This window comes from Montipora capricornis, chromosome 6, assembly GCF_036669925.1.
Source record: "Montipora capricornis isolate CH-2021 chromosome 6, ASM3666992v2, whole genome shotgun sequence".
Classification (NCBI taxonomy): Eukaryota; Metazoa; Cnidaria; class Anthozoa; order Scleractinia; family Acroporidae; genus Montipora; species Montipora capricornis.
In genome coordinates, this window is record NC_090888.1 from 53,547,563 (window position 1) to 53,562,568 (window position 15,006).

Consider the following 15,006-nt stretch of genomic DNA (forward strand, 5'->3'; position numbering starts at 1 on the left):
GCTGCTAAACTTACCTCATAATTCTCGACCACAGAACACAAAAATTCGAACTGACTGAAGAGGTACAACTGTTTGAATATTTAATCACGTATTTTACCGAAAGGATATGGTTTGTCTAGAAACTGTGTTTACCAGGTTGTAACTTCGTTGCTAACTTAGATAGTTCAGTTTTAAAACAGTCTTTGCATGCTTTTTGGGCCAGTTTTCAGTAACTTATGGATCAGTAGGATAAAAACATAATATTTTACTTCAGACTTTTGTAAGATCTCAATGCACCTTTAAATTATTAATACTTTTCCAGCAACGCAATGACATGTGCGAAAGCGAGTTTTATTAATAAATTGCTTTTTCCTTTTCTGTACTAGTCAGACTATTTACGAAATAACTGGGAGTTTTAGAAGCCAACGTAGTGATGTGGTTGAGCCATTTCAAGAATCTTGATATCAAATGAGGTTCGAGTAAAATTGTCTTATCAAAAAGGCTTCAGCAAACCAGATTTTACTTCTCATTTCTTATAAACATAATGTGTGTATGTTTGATTTTATGTACGTCTTTCGAAGTTTTTAACTAGCACCTGACCCACTCACAGATAGCTTGTTCGCCCAGTTTTGGGCGCTCTGCTTCGTAATTGTGCTGTCCACATGAATTCAAAGTGGGTGGTCTCCTTACTGAAGACACCATAGAAAGCTTAGCTTCAGACAACCGAGATATCCATAGAGAAAAGTACATTTTCTGGTTCATTTTTATATCTGGTTCAATTTTTTTCATTTTAGTTCAATCTTGATTTTTCCTTTGTTCAGATTATGATAATGAATATTAAAATTAAACTAGTCTAAAAATCAGTTTTAAACCAAGAGAAAACTTGAACCACAATAGTATATTTCATAGGTCACCGAATGATGACGAGGAATTCTTCTTTCGAAAGTAACCGTTCACCGTGTTGAATAGAACTTCCCAGATTCTAGCTAAAATTCGACAGGGAAGACTTGTGGAAAGATCTTTGCCTTTCACCATTCTAGAATTACGTTTCCAGCCACCTTGTCCCGCTAGGCATACCGAAGGTGATCGTAGTGCCAGTGATGGTGGTGATATTGATAATGATGATGGCTCCAATGGTGATGCTAGTGCTGGTACTACTACTGATGAAGTCGGTAGAAATAACGAAAGCGGCAGTGGTTATTATATTAAATACATGCGAATTTTATACATATCCTCATTGAGCCATTTAAAACTGAAAGTGATCAGTTTTGTACGTATTCATTCAGTTGTAGAAAGAAAGGTTCCCAAGCCATTTGGGAAAACAGGAAAACGCTAAGATCTTTTCTCTTCGGAGGGAGATCAAAAGAAGGTGTTAGGGACAGGAAGAAGGAAAAGAAGGAGAAAAAGAAGAAGAAGAAAGGAAAGCTCAAGAAATTAAGAAAACTTAGACGAAAGAAGAAGAACAACTAAATCGAGCAAGAGTTGGCTTAAACCCGTACTTCAACTGAGACTATTTTTATTGAATATCTTGTTTTGCAACGGTTCTTCGTATGTCATAATTCAAATAGAGTTGAACAACGACATGATTTAACAAACTGCTAAGGTACTGTGGAATTCTTGCTGTTATATAGGAGCATAAAACTGCCATTATTTTCGTTAGTGTTTGGCGCTTAGCGCAATAAATTCATTTGGATGAAACCGTGTTGTAGTTAAGCGAAAATAAGGCAACATGAAGCCGGACTGGTTGGTAAAAAATGTGAAGTGGACAACCTAGGCTTGTACTAGCAATTGCGTGCTGTTATACGATAAGGAAAATTGAAATAATTAAACATGATGGTGTTAAAAAACACAACAAGAAGAAGTTAGAGGCTTACTCAGCGGACTGGATTTGAGGAAATCTGATTAGGTTAGGAGAAGGATTCATGAATGCGTACGAGAGACTGTATATGAAAACAAACATATTTTAGTTTTAGAATGAAGCATGTTGAGATTGAATGTATGTGCGCTTTCCTGTTGTCAGAATTGACCGGGCAGGCTCGTCAATTTGCAAAGAATATGCAACAATTTGAAGGAGCACTTACATCGGATAATCCCTGACATTCTTCTGGAGGAGTGTCTTAATTTCAAGGTGTTTGCCCTTCCAAATGCCCCGTCTGGCCAGTCAGTGCGGTTCTGTCAAATAGAAAGCGTCCTAAGTGTCTTTCATATATGGTCTCTAGCAATATCTTTATCCTCTATGGGCTTAGCTTATTACTGACGAGCTCACAAAACGACTAGTTCCCAGTCAGTTTTCTTAATATCTCGATTGGTAGAGCTCTGGCCTCGGTTGTTCAGATTGTGGATAACGCTATCTACCGGATAAATCACTATCAAAACCAATTGAGCTTTCCAGCAGATAGTGATTTATCCAGTGGATAGCGCTATCCACCCTTCGAATAACTGGGGCCTGGGGCCTGTTTCTCAAAGGCCCCAAAACCTTTCCGGGTCCGAAAAGCAATTCGTGAAACTATGATCTGCTTCATCTTCTGAAAAATTGATCTATGACCATGTTTTCGAGACCAGTGAAAACAAAACAATTGCAAAGTTTCATTACTAAAAACGTTTTCCTTTTGAGGGTACAAATTGTTTTATGTCAATCGAAATACGCGGCCTAAAACGTTTTGAGACTTTCGAGAAACGCCCCTCCCCCCTCCCCCCCCCCCCCCCCTGGTCCGTTCTCACAAAGGTCGACGGTTCGCATTTCGTTCAAACCTGTTTTTTTATTCAAGTTTTCCATTCGTTTCTCATAACTGCGTCTATCTTCAATCTCAACATTTGGTTGTTAGAGTGTGTTTGAGAGCGATCCCATTTTAATTATTACATTCACAAGTCGAGCACTGACATACAGGAATAGTGGTCATTAAATAACTAAAGAATAAATATATACAATGAACGATAGCTCATTACTCGAACCATACCCCAAGCGGGGTTGTGTGGTGTTTGAGAAGAATCTATTTGGGTATCTAAAATTTGGTTTTATCAACGGAGTTGATAATGTAAATTGACCACCGTACAGGGATTCTAAAAGCTGACGTTTCGAGCGTTCCCTTCGTTAATTCGCTCTGACGAGGGGCTAATGCTCGAAACGTCAGCTTTTAGAATTTACATTATCAACTCTGTTGATAAAGCCAAATTTTTGTGTACTACTTCCCCACTGACGCAGCACCACAGTCTCTTAAGAAACTACCCCCTTAACTATTTGAATATCTATCTTTGCTGGGTCACTTAGCTTATACAGCATTGTTACCCATCGTGGTACTCAAAACATCCCTTGTTTTACGGTTCAAAAAGGAACGACCCTCTTGACAAGGTGTATAAATAATCGCTGCCTTCTTATCTCGTTTCCTCAAGTGCCGACGTGGTTAATCATTGCTGCCGCAGTGAGTGAGCCTAAGCGAACGAACGAGGCAGCTTTGTAATCGGGAGAAGAACACATTTTTCTTCGAAACACAAGGAATTGTGGTAAAAGGCGCAAGGAATTGTTGTTACGCGCTAATGGAGAAATTAAGATGCCCGGTATGAACTATTGCTTGAATTACACAGAAGGTTATAACAGAAGCTTGCAGCGTGCTCTGTTTTTTAGTCTATTGGTTCGTTCTCGCTTCTTTGTTGCTTCTTTTATCCGTGAATATAAACTTTATCACAGCTTCGTGAAATACAAATAGGAAAAGTTGTCAGGCTGAACTAAAGTGGTGAATGGTCAAGATTCCTATTCAGTTAGCGTTAACGAAAGGACTCACATGTCGTATATCTCGACAGAGTTAGTGGAGGGGACTCGCCTCCACTAACTCTGATCTCGATGGTCTCCCATATCAACACCGTACGGGAATTAACTTCCGTGAACTTTTGTCGTGAAAGCATCCCAAAGGACGAGAAGCGAATCAAGCGGTTGGTTAATATTGACCACTGTCAAGCTGAAATTGGTGATTCACAAGTCTTTCTCATGTAAAGTACTTAGCTTTAGTCACACGAAAAGTAGACCTATAATAGCCACAGCACTTCACGCTTCAAATTGCTGTGGAAAAGAATTTGAAGTGAACTCGGAAATGATCAACATGCTCAAAGTTATAATTACTCTATTCTCTTTTATTTCCTTCAATCTTTATCGGTTTGGTATTTTACTAATAACCACATGCCCACGTCCTCTCAGGGGACTATTTACGTTGTATCGTTTCCTCATAAACGATGCGTAGTTATTTTTACCACAACTTACCTTTTGAAATCAAGCAGATCGCACTTACTTATGATTTGGAGTCTACTCAAGCACAAAGTGTATAGTTTCAATGTCACATGATTCATACTTGGAGCTTGTTAAAACCATCTCAAGAAGTACACGCTCGTACCCTCAAACTATTATTTTCTTTCTTTTCTCGATTGGTTGTCCAGAAGGGAATCCAGTTTGGGTGTTCAGATTTTATACTGTCCCTCAGGCTGCTCAAGACCTATTAAAATCTCCCTTCAATTCCACGCACGAACCGTAGTTAAATTATAGCAAGCATAATTGAACATCTCCCTTCCCATCGGTAGCATTTCTACGATTTAGGTAGTAACTAGTGAATTAGTACACATCTAAATAGGAAATCGTAAAGTTGAGAATCGGGCTGCCATGCGAGAGGTTTTGAGTTCGACTCTGGTCGGACCGACATGTAACACGCAGGATCTTAAAATAACTGAAGAGAAAGTGCTGCCTTTGTAAAAGTACATCCGCAAATGGTTAGACTTTCAAGTCTTCTCGGATAAGGATTATAAACTTAAAAACCGTAGGCCCCGGCTAAGAAGCCTTGTCCCAATAGCGGTCCACGGAGTTCCCGGTGTTGTGGTCTAGTCTGATTGAGGGCAACAAGATGATTTTTTATAGCCTATGGTTATGGTTATGACGTGCTACCCTCATAAAATAGACTTTACAAAAGATTCGCTCACAAAATATCACTCCTAATTTTATTAACCGGGGCAATCAATTTCCTTCTTAGTCATTCATTTTAATGGCGAAAATGCACGGTTTCCACAATTTTAGTCCCAGCAGTAGAGCAGGCCAATTGCTACCAGAACCTAATTTAATGGCCAAGTTCCCACGGGTCTCTTATAGGTCAGTGCATAGTCAATAGTGCACTTCACCACTTCAAACGCCATCATCTTGGATTTCGTTTGCATGTTCAGTATCACGTGACTAGGCAAAAAATCACCGGTTTCCACACTAACTTTGCTAAGTGGCAGAGTATCCGAACTAGTTATCGTGTGCGACTCCCGCAAAGGAGCTATTGGATTTTTTTTCCGAGTACGATCGGATCACCATTGCAAAAAAATTCATCTCGTCATTCAATTATAGTTGTTCAAGAACATTTACTGGGTTAGTGAGATTGAAGTAGCCGGCGACAAAAATACTTGAAAAGGCACCTGTGCATTCTATTCGGTGCGGATTGCTGGGGATGACGAAAGCGGAAATACAACAATATAATGTTTCAATTGCAACTGTAACGAAAAGGACTCCACTTAAATGAAAGATGAAAATATTACTTATGATATAAAGCCGAACCTCCGAGCGGCGCTTTTTACAGCTGGGCCGAAAAGTACAGAGTCACCGGAAAGAAGTTCTTGTGGTGTACACTCTCTTTAAATGATAAATGTTCTTAATATCCATACACGTACTTAAATTTTGCGTAAATGAAACCACATCAAGGTATTTCGTTCCGTCTCTGGCCGGTTAACTACACCGTGTACATTTGTCAAATATACAGACGTATACCCGAATATTGCGAAAAGCAAACCCTATCATGAAGTGAGATCTTGGACCAAGCGAAACTTAAAAGCAATATAGCCTGAATTTCAGCCGCCCCCTGATATGAAGCTAAATGGTTTAAAAATGAGTTACCACATTTCCGCAAATTTGTGATTTCCGAAAAAGAGCCTCGTGTAATTCGAATTGCTTGATTGATTTAATTACCTTGCGGTGCACTGAACAAGTTCGCACAAAAACCATTGTTTACGCTTCCAAGGCGTCTGGGACATTCCACCACACTTAGCTGTTAACAACCCCTTTAAGCCTGTGGTTATCCATTTGTGGTAAATTCCACCCTTGCATGAGTTGGAATAAGTTCAGTTTTAAACGTCGATCAAATGCTCGGCATGCAAGAAAGCGTGATATAACACACCCTTGAAATCGCTTCCTGAATTCGTTTGCAGCTAGAGCTGCTTCCTGTAGGAGGCTCTTCGCTTTGATCACTGAGGATTTTTTTCGCACCACCCAGAAAAATACATTGCTTAATTAAAAATATTGATATTTTAATCTCTACACAGTGGATAAGCTCCACAAAAACCAATTTACTTCAGTACTTACTGGTTAGCCTGACCGCCCGCGTTCAACAACTGGTCAGTGTCTGGACAAAACATGGATTGAATATTCTCTTATCTAGCACTTCCTAACTGAAGAACACGTTCATGGTATATTTACAAAAACGTTCCTTTCCATGTTTCCTTAATATTACTGTTGTTTCTTAAAATAAAAGGTCTATTAATGAACGGGAAAATATACGTGATGGAATTTTTCGGTTTCTTTTTATTTCAAGTTTATAAATATATATAGAGATAGATATATTATATAGATGTATTGTGCGCTATAGTGTTTCTTGATAGAATTGCCTAAGGATATCATGTATCAGCCATTATCAATATTTGTCTTCGAGTTTCTTGTTCGGTAAAGTAAACCGACCTTGCTCTTTTAGTTCGGAAGCGCTCTTTTGTCACTTTCAAATATCAAAAAGGATCTCAATTTTGTTCCGAAAAATTGATTTACTTTCAGATAAACTCTACCTACACTTGGCATTCAAGATGGTATATCACGCCGCCGGCAAAAACGGAAATCTTACCGTAGGAACAATTTTTTTTTTGTACTCAGAAAATGCTCTAATGTTTAAGAGACACATTTTCCGACAGTTGATTTCTTCCACATGGTATTCTATTGTTTAGCTTCCTGGGAGCAAGACATTCAATTAAATCGCGTGAATTTTTGCAGATGAATAGCGATGTCCGTTCCATTATGTAATGAGTTTCTAATTTTTTTTTTTGTTTGTAAATCTTTTGTTTCTCAAATGAAACCGGAAATATAGTCAACTGTCATTCCTAAAAAATGAATAGAGTTTTTTCTCTTTTATTTCCATATTTCAACGCGTTACTGCAACTGACATCGATCAATTTTCGTCCTGGGAAGTTCTGCACGCGAGATCGTTAAACTCCACTTTCATAAATTAAAGAACATTTTGTCTAAACCTTACGTTGCAGACAAAATTGTTGTGATTTTAATTTTGAACGTGGTTACTCCATTTGACATAAATGTATCGACTATAGTTAAAACAAATTTTAATTTGCATTCGTTTGCACGCTAACACCGTCGATTCATGGTCCACATTCAATATAGGATGCTATATCGTAACCTCAAACGCGTCAATTAACCGATTTTATGCTTCATGGGAATGTAAAGAGATAACTTGTATGTTATACGGACTGATATTGCTGAAAAACCGCAGATTTGTTTTAAACCGCCATCATTATATTGAAACCGCCAGAGCGTTTAAGACGTAAGCAAAAGATTTTTTGTCAAAGCGAAAATCTGTAGGGTTTGAAGATATTGTCCAGTTTTCGTGTTACGATCTTTACCCTTGATTCAAAAAGAAATGGGTGTGGCTCAGAACATTTTTTTTCTTGTCAAACGTTTGGTAGGCTAAGCATTTAACAAAGCTTTGTCTCGGTTAAAACCTCGGAAACCAAGTGGTTTCCATCTCACCAGTTATGTGCTTTTGATTATTGGGGCTGGTGTCATTGTTAAACCGATAGTTTAGCCTTGAAAACTTGCCAGAGTTTGTATCTCCGTATCTCGTCTCGAACACGCTGCCCTCAGTATGTATAATATTGACCTTCAAGTTCCAAAAACCGTTTTGGGATTTCTAAGAGCAAAAATTGATTTAATTTTTACAGCAGCTTGGGGTTTTGAGTCTTTCGGAGGAACTTAAGATCACACTTAAAAAATGCTATCCAGTCTTGAGCCTGAGTCAAATCGCCTTGTGAACGTCAATTAATGGCTGACTTCAAATAAACGAGAAGCGAAAACTTGTTTCATTTTTGCAGGATAAATTATTGCCAGATGAACACATCCTCCGGCGTGTACTGTCTTACATAACAACAATAAGCAAGGTCTACATGTTCAAGTATTTCTTCATCGACGACATTTATGGACATCGTTACAAAATAATCATTTTCAGACAACATCCATCCTGGGACATAATATTATCTAAAAGGGGCTGCAGTGTAGTTGATTTTGTGTAGTAACTTCGAGAGAAAAAACTTTGTCGAGTATACATCATGACTTAGTTACAAACAAACTTTGAAACACCGTTTGGCTGAATATTTTTCAAAACCCCAATTGCAAACCACTTTAATCTTCTTCAATTTTGCCCATCGATGCCTTTTTTTGTATTTGCTGGTTTATTCAAACCTTTCTCCAAATTAACGCTTTGCGCGATGTGGTCGTCAGTTCCCAGTCACTGAATTCTAAGCTAAACCTCGTGACATAGCCCTTTTAAACACAGTCAAGCGGGTCGTTAGTACTGTTTTTCATCGGCCACAATCTTTTTATGGGCTGTCTGAAAACAAAGCGATTATTTACAAATGATGACCAATGTTTGTCAGTACACTCCACATATGAAAACCCTCTTCCTCCTCGAGCGTCCATCGTTTACATCACTTCGAAGAAGCTGAACTGTTAGACCTAATTGTTGAGCTATCCACTGGATAAATTCTATCCAGCAGAAGGCTCAAAGCCTGCACGATTGTCATTTATTCAAAAGGATAGCACTTTCCCTATCCATCTATTGAACGACCACGGAGATTTAAAGAACACATTTCGGTGGCCTGTTCGAAATCCGACAGACGATGGCATGCTACTGATGATATAAATCACTTTCTCGAAATAGCTATACGTTCTCAAAGGGTCTCTGTTGCTAATTCTCACATGAAGTTCGGATTGGGGCACTGAAGATGACCTACACGATTCAACGCCCACGTGAGCCTACCACCGAATGCATCGATTGTTGGAACTGGTCTTTTTGCCATGTGAAGATAATAGTTTGTAAGATTAAACTGAGTGTTTCTTTTTCAAGAAGTTTCTGCTATTTACGGGTAAACCTGTTAGAGAGCTTCGAGTGTACTTTTAGGAAATGCCCGCTCATTCGTAATTGGCTGATCACGTATGGCCCTGATCTGAGACCTCTTTGTACATATCTACCGGCAAAATGTGTGCAAAGCAACTTTGGCTTTGGGTCAATCCGTTTGCGTGCAAACATCGAACTACAAATCGGCTGTCCATTGGCGTCATTTTGGCCGATATCCATGAACAGTTCGCGCCTTTGAAATCTTTCGGCTCTACTGACTGACCCCTTCCAGGGAATCGCTGGGCGCCCTCGCAGTCTTCCGGCACCAACTCATGCACTTGCAAAGTTCAAGAAGAAAGAAAACAACTTTTATTTTATTAAAAGGCGAAGAGCCAAGTTTTGGGAATGAACTAACCTTTTAATTTTTTACTGACATCAGCTCGTTGTACAGTGCCGATCAACATACCACGTGAAGAATTTCGCTGAGTAATGCTCACCGGAACTGCTGAACTCGCCGCGCACATAATACAATCTTTGTTCAACTCTGCATCGAACAAAACTTGCCAACAAATGTTCACTGGAATCTTATTTGCTTGTAAAGTTAATTTTTTCAGGCAAGCTCTTGATCTATTGTGAAATAATTGTGCTTCTGTACGAGAGGAATGCCCGGCCATTGGACAGAGGAAGACATCAATATCAAAATGGCCGCTCAAAAGAATATTATTCCTCCTAGAAGGACGCACCTTTTTTGTGTTATACTCTTTGTCAATTTGATAAAGTTTTGTTGTAAGTCTATGATTTACCTCTACGGCTCAGTGTAAAGCCAATTCTTGACGGCTTTCGAACAGATAACTCTATCTATAGCTTGTATAGCAAAGCGCTCATTTTTGGCATAAGTAGAGCCATTTTTTTTATGCGTGGAAGTCCTTAGATTTCGTTATCTCCCTAGTACTGTTTCAAGTGCCAGTGGATTGAAGCTAACGGTACGTGCAACAAATTGGAAAAGTAAGCTCTAATGACTCCCACGTTTTAACTTAATGTTGAATTTCAAGCTCCTTCGATGGTAATTTCGGAAACAGGAAAGTACTTATCAATTCGGACTAAGGGTTTTTGAGAGCCATGTGGCTTTCCTAGCGCGAACGAAGCACGTTGGAGCAAAATGAAGGGAAATGATTTGCATTTGAACAAACGAAAGCGTTTCAGAATGATTTAACAACCGAATTGCGAGGGCGGTTCAGTTTCAACGAGGTCTAAGAACAAAACCCGATCTGTTCTTGAATTAACGGATTTACCTTATACTGAGCGCAAGTATGTTTCGTAACGATGGAGAACGCTTTCCTTTCATAGAAATGGGTTTATCACTGGGTTGATATGGTAAATTTACCACCGTCAAGAAATTGGAAAGCTGGCGTTTTAGCGTTAGCTTTTCGTCAGAAATTTCCTTTCATGCCAATTTCGGCAAAAACACACTTTGGTTACGTATGTACGTGGGAGGATGACATATTCACACGTGTTGTGCTTGGAGAAGAAATATGCTTTGAAGATGAAACTTTTGCAACGCTGGAGGCAAGAAATATGTGAGAGTTAAATCATGTAGTGAGTACAAAAGCAAGAAGAAATCGATAGGAGCTTCTACTGATTTCCGATAAAAGCGGGGAAGGAATCCGCCGCGCCGTAATTTCCACACAAGACTGGTAGCTGAGGTCCTGGTGCAATGTCTTTGGAACAGTTTGTTCTACCGCCGACAAAGAGACCCTCAACACCTGGACAGACAACTGAGTCCAAGTTTCTTCGACGAGTGGATGTCGGGTAAAGACGGGGGGTAACTTTATGGCCATTGGTAGTAAGTCTTTTCTAATTCATCTCCACGTAAACTTTACGTGAGTTCAGTTAATTTCACTTTAATAACGGCTTAAAGGTCAGAAACTGACGTAATCTTAACTTTTCTCGCATTTTCCTGGCCCCACGTTCTACATTGTGACATCTTTATTTTTTGCCATTTTAAAACGTTAACGAGGTCAGGTTCCATTAAAGTGAAAATCACTTGATTTCTCTGACTCTATTATCCATAAAAAAATTTATCGGTTGGCTGGAGTAGAATGAAAAATTATGCGTTTTTAATGTTATATCGTGTTTTTAGCGTCAGTTTACAATGTTTCGTGTTAACGTTATGCAAGTTACGTGTTTTTTGCGGAACTCCGGCCATCTACTTTTTGAAGGTCAGCCAAATTTACTGTTCTTTGGACGTAATAGATGAAACCTTTGACAACGTGCTTGAAATTGCACGTTTTGGGAATTGATATTAGAAATATTGTGCCCCTTTTTAAAGGTTCTTCGTTTTTGGTGCGGCAGTTTCAAAATAATTTTAAACGTCGGAATTTCAGTTATCCATTTTACTAGCAATGCTCACATCCGCCCAAATTCATTTAGACCACCGTCATTTGTTTATTTAAATTTCCAAAAAATACCTTTGAGAAAAAAAAGCGACTGGGACATCATTCTCAACTTAAAATATCAAAAACACCGGCCAATTCCCTTGACTCACAATAATTATTTTTAATCCGAAGCGGTTGCTGAATTTAACATAATTTTTCTTGACACTCTTTGACTTATCTTTAAAGTTCAAGGCTGGAGACAAAAGAGAAAAGCCAAAGAGAACTTAAAATCAGTGTAATAATACTTAAAGATCGCTAATGTGGATCTATCAGGCCCACCTCAGTCTGTCAAGTATCCATAATCAAGGGAATTTAAGGATCTCCCAGACAAAGTAATCCGTGATGTTTATTATTTGGGACAGAAAGTTGTAGAATAGTGACTCAGTTTAGATTTGCGTCAACTATATAAAGCTGGCTTTGTAATCCCGTTGGAACTGTAAGGTCTCGGATATTCTCAATAGAGTTTCGTAGGTTAAGAATTTGCCCGTGTGTTTCAAAAGCCGATTGGAGTCAGTTTCCATTTAAGTTGTTCACAGTCATGATTGCGTTAATGTTGTCAAAGGATGAATGTTTTTGGCTATTTAACTGACATAACTTTCTATGTTCATCTTGAATATGGAGGCAGACTGAGCAATTCGAGTTTTGTCGTAATTGCAGAAGGTAAATGTTTTGACTGAAAAACGACTAGTGTTTTACTCAAGTCAAATTGCGTGGGCCGAGGTAATTTAGTTTCGTTTAAGCCTGTTATGCAATTATGGGCCGTCGAGCTAAAACATATTATTTTAAAGGTAAACAGTTTAAAGCGACCAGACGAACAATTGATGCAACCACGCGAGATGGCGTTTGTGGACCCTGGCACTGTTTTCAAATTAGTCTTACCAGAAGTTTATGTTCGTTCTCTGACTTTCCTTAAAGCTGTTTAGGAAGCTAAAATCTCGGTTGAATGGAAAAACATCTCTTCAGTCTTTAGAGCTTTGCTTTGTAGGTATTTTTGAGAGGTAATCTATGTGGGAGGGAGTGTATTTGAATGTCGGCGTAAATTTGGGTGTGAATGACTATAGCTGTGTCAACAAAGAAACTGCCAAATAAACAGCGTTTTCGTAATCAATAAAGAATTCATATTATCACGTGCATTTGTCGTTTATCGTTTTTATTTGGGTGTGTGGACTGCAAGCAATCAGATCCCATATGATGAAACCTCCTACTCCATGCAGTAAACAAATTTAAACGGCAACAATCACATTTTCTCAGTTTAAACTACTTAGCCTTATGACTCCCCTTATGCAGAGCTAAAATCTGTAACCGGCCTGTAAATAGTTAAACGTTTTTAAATCCTACGAAGCCCTTTTTGTTTGGCTCCTTAAACTCATTAATGGCAGCGAATTTTAGTTTATCGTCAACTCTATTCTGCCCATGGAGTTTCGCTTTGTCTGCAAAGTGCTACCGATTAATTGAACACGAATACACTGTAACACTAAATTATCATTTTGCAAGCTGTTTGCTGAAGTATGAATGAATAATTTAGGTCAAAAAATCAGTTCACTGGTAACAATTGTTTTCAACATTTTTCTTGGAAATAAATAAGACGAATGCAGAGAAAAGGAATCACTGTTGTTCTTGAAAAGACTGAGTTCATGTTAACATTGATTCCTAACAATTTAGGCCTCAGTAATAAGAACTGTTTTGTTTTGGTAAAAATGAAACCTGCATTGGAATGAATGTTCTTAATTTCACACTGTCATGCCTGGCCGATTTTCCTTTGTACATCGCACAGTTATCCAGTGTCATCCAGTAGTTCTACTGTCTTGTTTTACTCAGCAGTTTCACGAAACACCGACTATATTTGCTATTTATCTTCAATTATTAATACCGACAAAGGTCGACTGTAGCCTTTAAAGAACAGACGGTTTGATGGAAAAATTGTAGAATAAGTCGAAACCTTCGACATAAGTGATCGATTTTCTCATCGTTAGAAGGCCGTTTTTCAATCATTCTTGTCTCCATAACCTTGGAAACATTTTTGCTTGAAGGGCAAACTTTTAAGGTACTCCAATGTATATTACTCGATGACGTATGACACTTGCGAACTTTGAAAAGAGTTATGCGTTCCGGTAGCAAAGGTTAGATATGTTGAGAAATCTCTTTTTTAAGAAACTTCGAATCATAACAAAAGTAGAACTTGCATTCTTTGATTTCCTTCGCTTTAAAAATAGGGGGATGTGGAATTCGCTCACATCACGAGCGCTTTTATCTTACGTAACTAACTATTAATTTGGAAATTGTAAAGGTATCTTTTAATATATAAAAAGTTAACATTTTTGTATTTAACGTAGACTGGTGAGTGTCTTAACAAAGCGGTTTGATTTGTGACCGGCAAACAATACGACACTTGGTCGAAGAAAGGGCGTTATTTTTAAGACGACAACACCAGAAACCTAACGCGGCTCTTTTTTTTTCAGTTCAGAATATTTAAAAAGTTGGAAAACAAAATTAAAAACCCGACATTTTCGGAGAATTACGAGTTTTTCACAAATGTAAATTTGTTTGGACAAGTTTATTAGATTTGAAAGTTAATCTTATATCGGATCCGAGAAAAATTCACTTCAAAACATGATTCCATGCACGATTAAAGGACACTTTCTCACGGCCCACTTCAATTTTTCCCTATTGGTTTCGCGCCAGTTGGCCTTGAAGGTCCGCTTTAGAAGCTTCAACGGAACTTTGCCAAAAACAATGGCAGCAATCGCCTACTCTGAAACAACCAATACTGGACTATATCGGAAAAATCAAATGCACAAAAAAATAACTTTTATATATTAGCTCTTTTAAGCCTCATTAGATCATTTTCCACAAAAAGCAATAAGCCCATTCCCGCTTTATTTCCTTCCCATTAAAATTCTACCATGTTCTCGTGTTTTCAACTAATGGATTACTTTTTACCGCTGTGAAAATACCCTCTTGCTTAATCACCGAAGCGTACATGAATCACAGCCCCATTTTAGCGCGGAATGCCTGCAATTCAACGAGATACGACTGGAATCTCTGATTATAATAAAAACAACTTAATTCGACGCCTTCATTTCCTAAGGATACCTTAAGCGATTACCGTTAATAGGTGTATAACGACTTATTTTCAGAGCAGGCGGGCAAAACGGTGTCTCCGTGTCAAGAGCGTGGTTGTTTACGACTCCGCTAGGCACGTACACATGTAAGACATCGACGCCTATCTGCGTGGGGGGAGGGGACAGGTGGTTATTATCAGCTCGGATATAATTTAAACCCAGCGCAACAAGAAGGTCGATTTTCTTCGAGTTGTGGTTTTCCGCGCTCTTTCTATGTTTTCATTATTAATTGGATGAGGAAAGAGAATATCGAAATACGCGCCTCAGAAATACAATAGTAAACTTCAGCTG

The 15,006-nt window shown here is 38.6% G+C and overlaps 2 long non-coding RNA genes across 3 annotated transcripts in view; one reads left to right on the forward strand and one right to left on the reverse strand.

The window, feature by feature from the left end:
* The window catches only part of LOC138052490 (uncharacterized), a 3,987-nt gene extending 2,159 nt beyond the window's left edge, over nucleotides 1-1,828 (forward strand). Inside the window, exon 2 of the long non-coding RNA XR_011133085.1 lies at nucleotides 1,266-1,828. This is a non-coding gene — a long non-coding RNA (uncharacterized lncRNA). The remainder of the gene's footprint in view (nucleotides 1-1,265) is intronic.
* LOC138052491 (uncharacterized) overlaps nucleotides 1-7,403 on the reverse strand; it is a 26,379-nt gene extending 18,976 nt beyond the window's left edge. Inside the window, exons 1-2 of one of the 2 annotated variants that reach the window (XR_011133087.1) lie at nucleotides 6,353-7,403; nucleotides 2,061-2,151 (exon numbers count right to left, since the gene is read on the reverse strand). This is a non-coding gene — a long non-coding RNA (uncharacterized lncRNA). Of the gene's footprint in view, nucleotides 1-2,060; nucleotides 2,152-5,959; nucleotides 6,173-6,352 lie in introns of those variants that run through there. The other variant, XR_011133086.1, reaches the window with a different exon arrangement.
* Nucleotides 7,404-15,006: the final 7,603 nt, after the last annotated feature.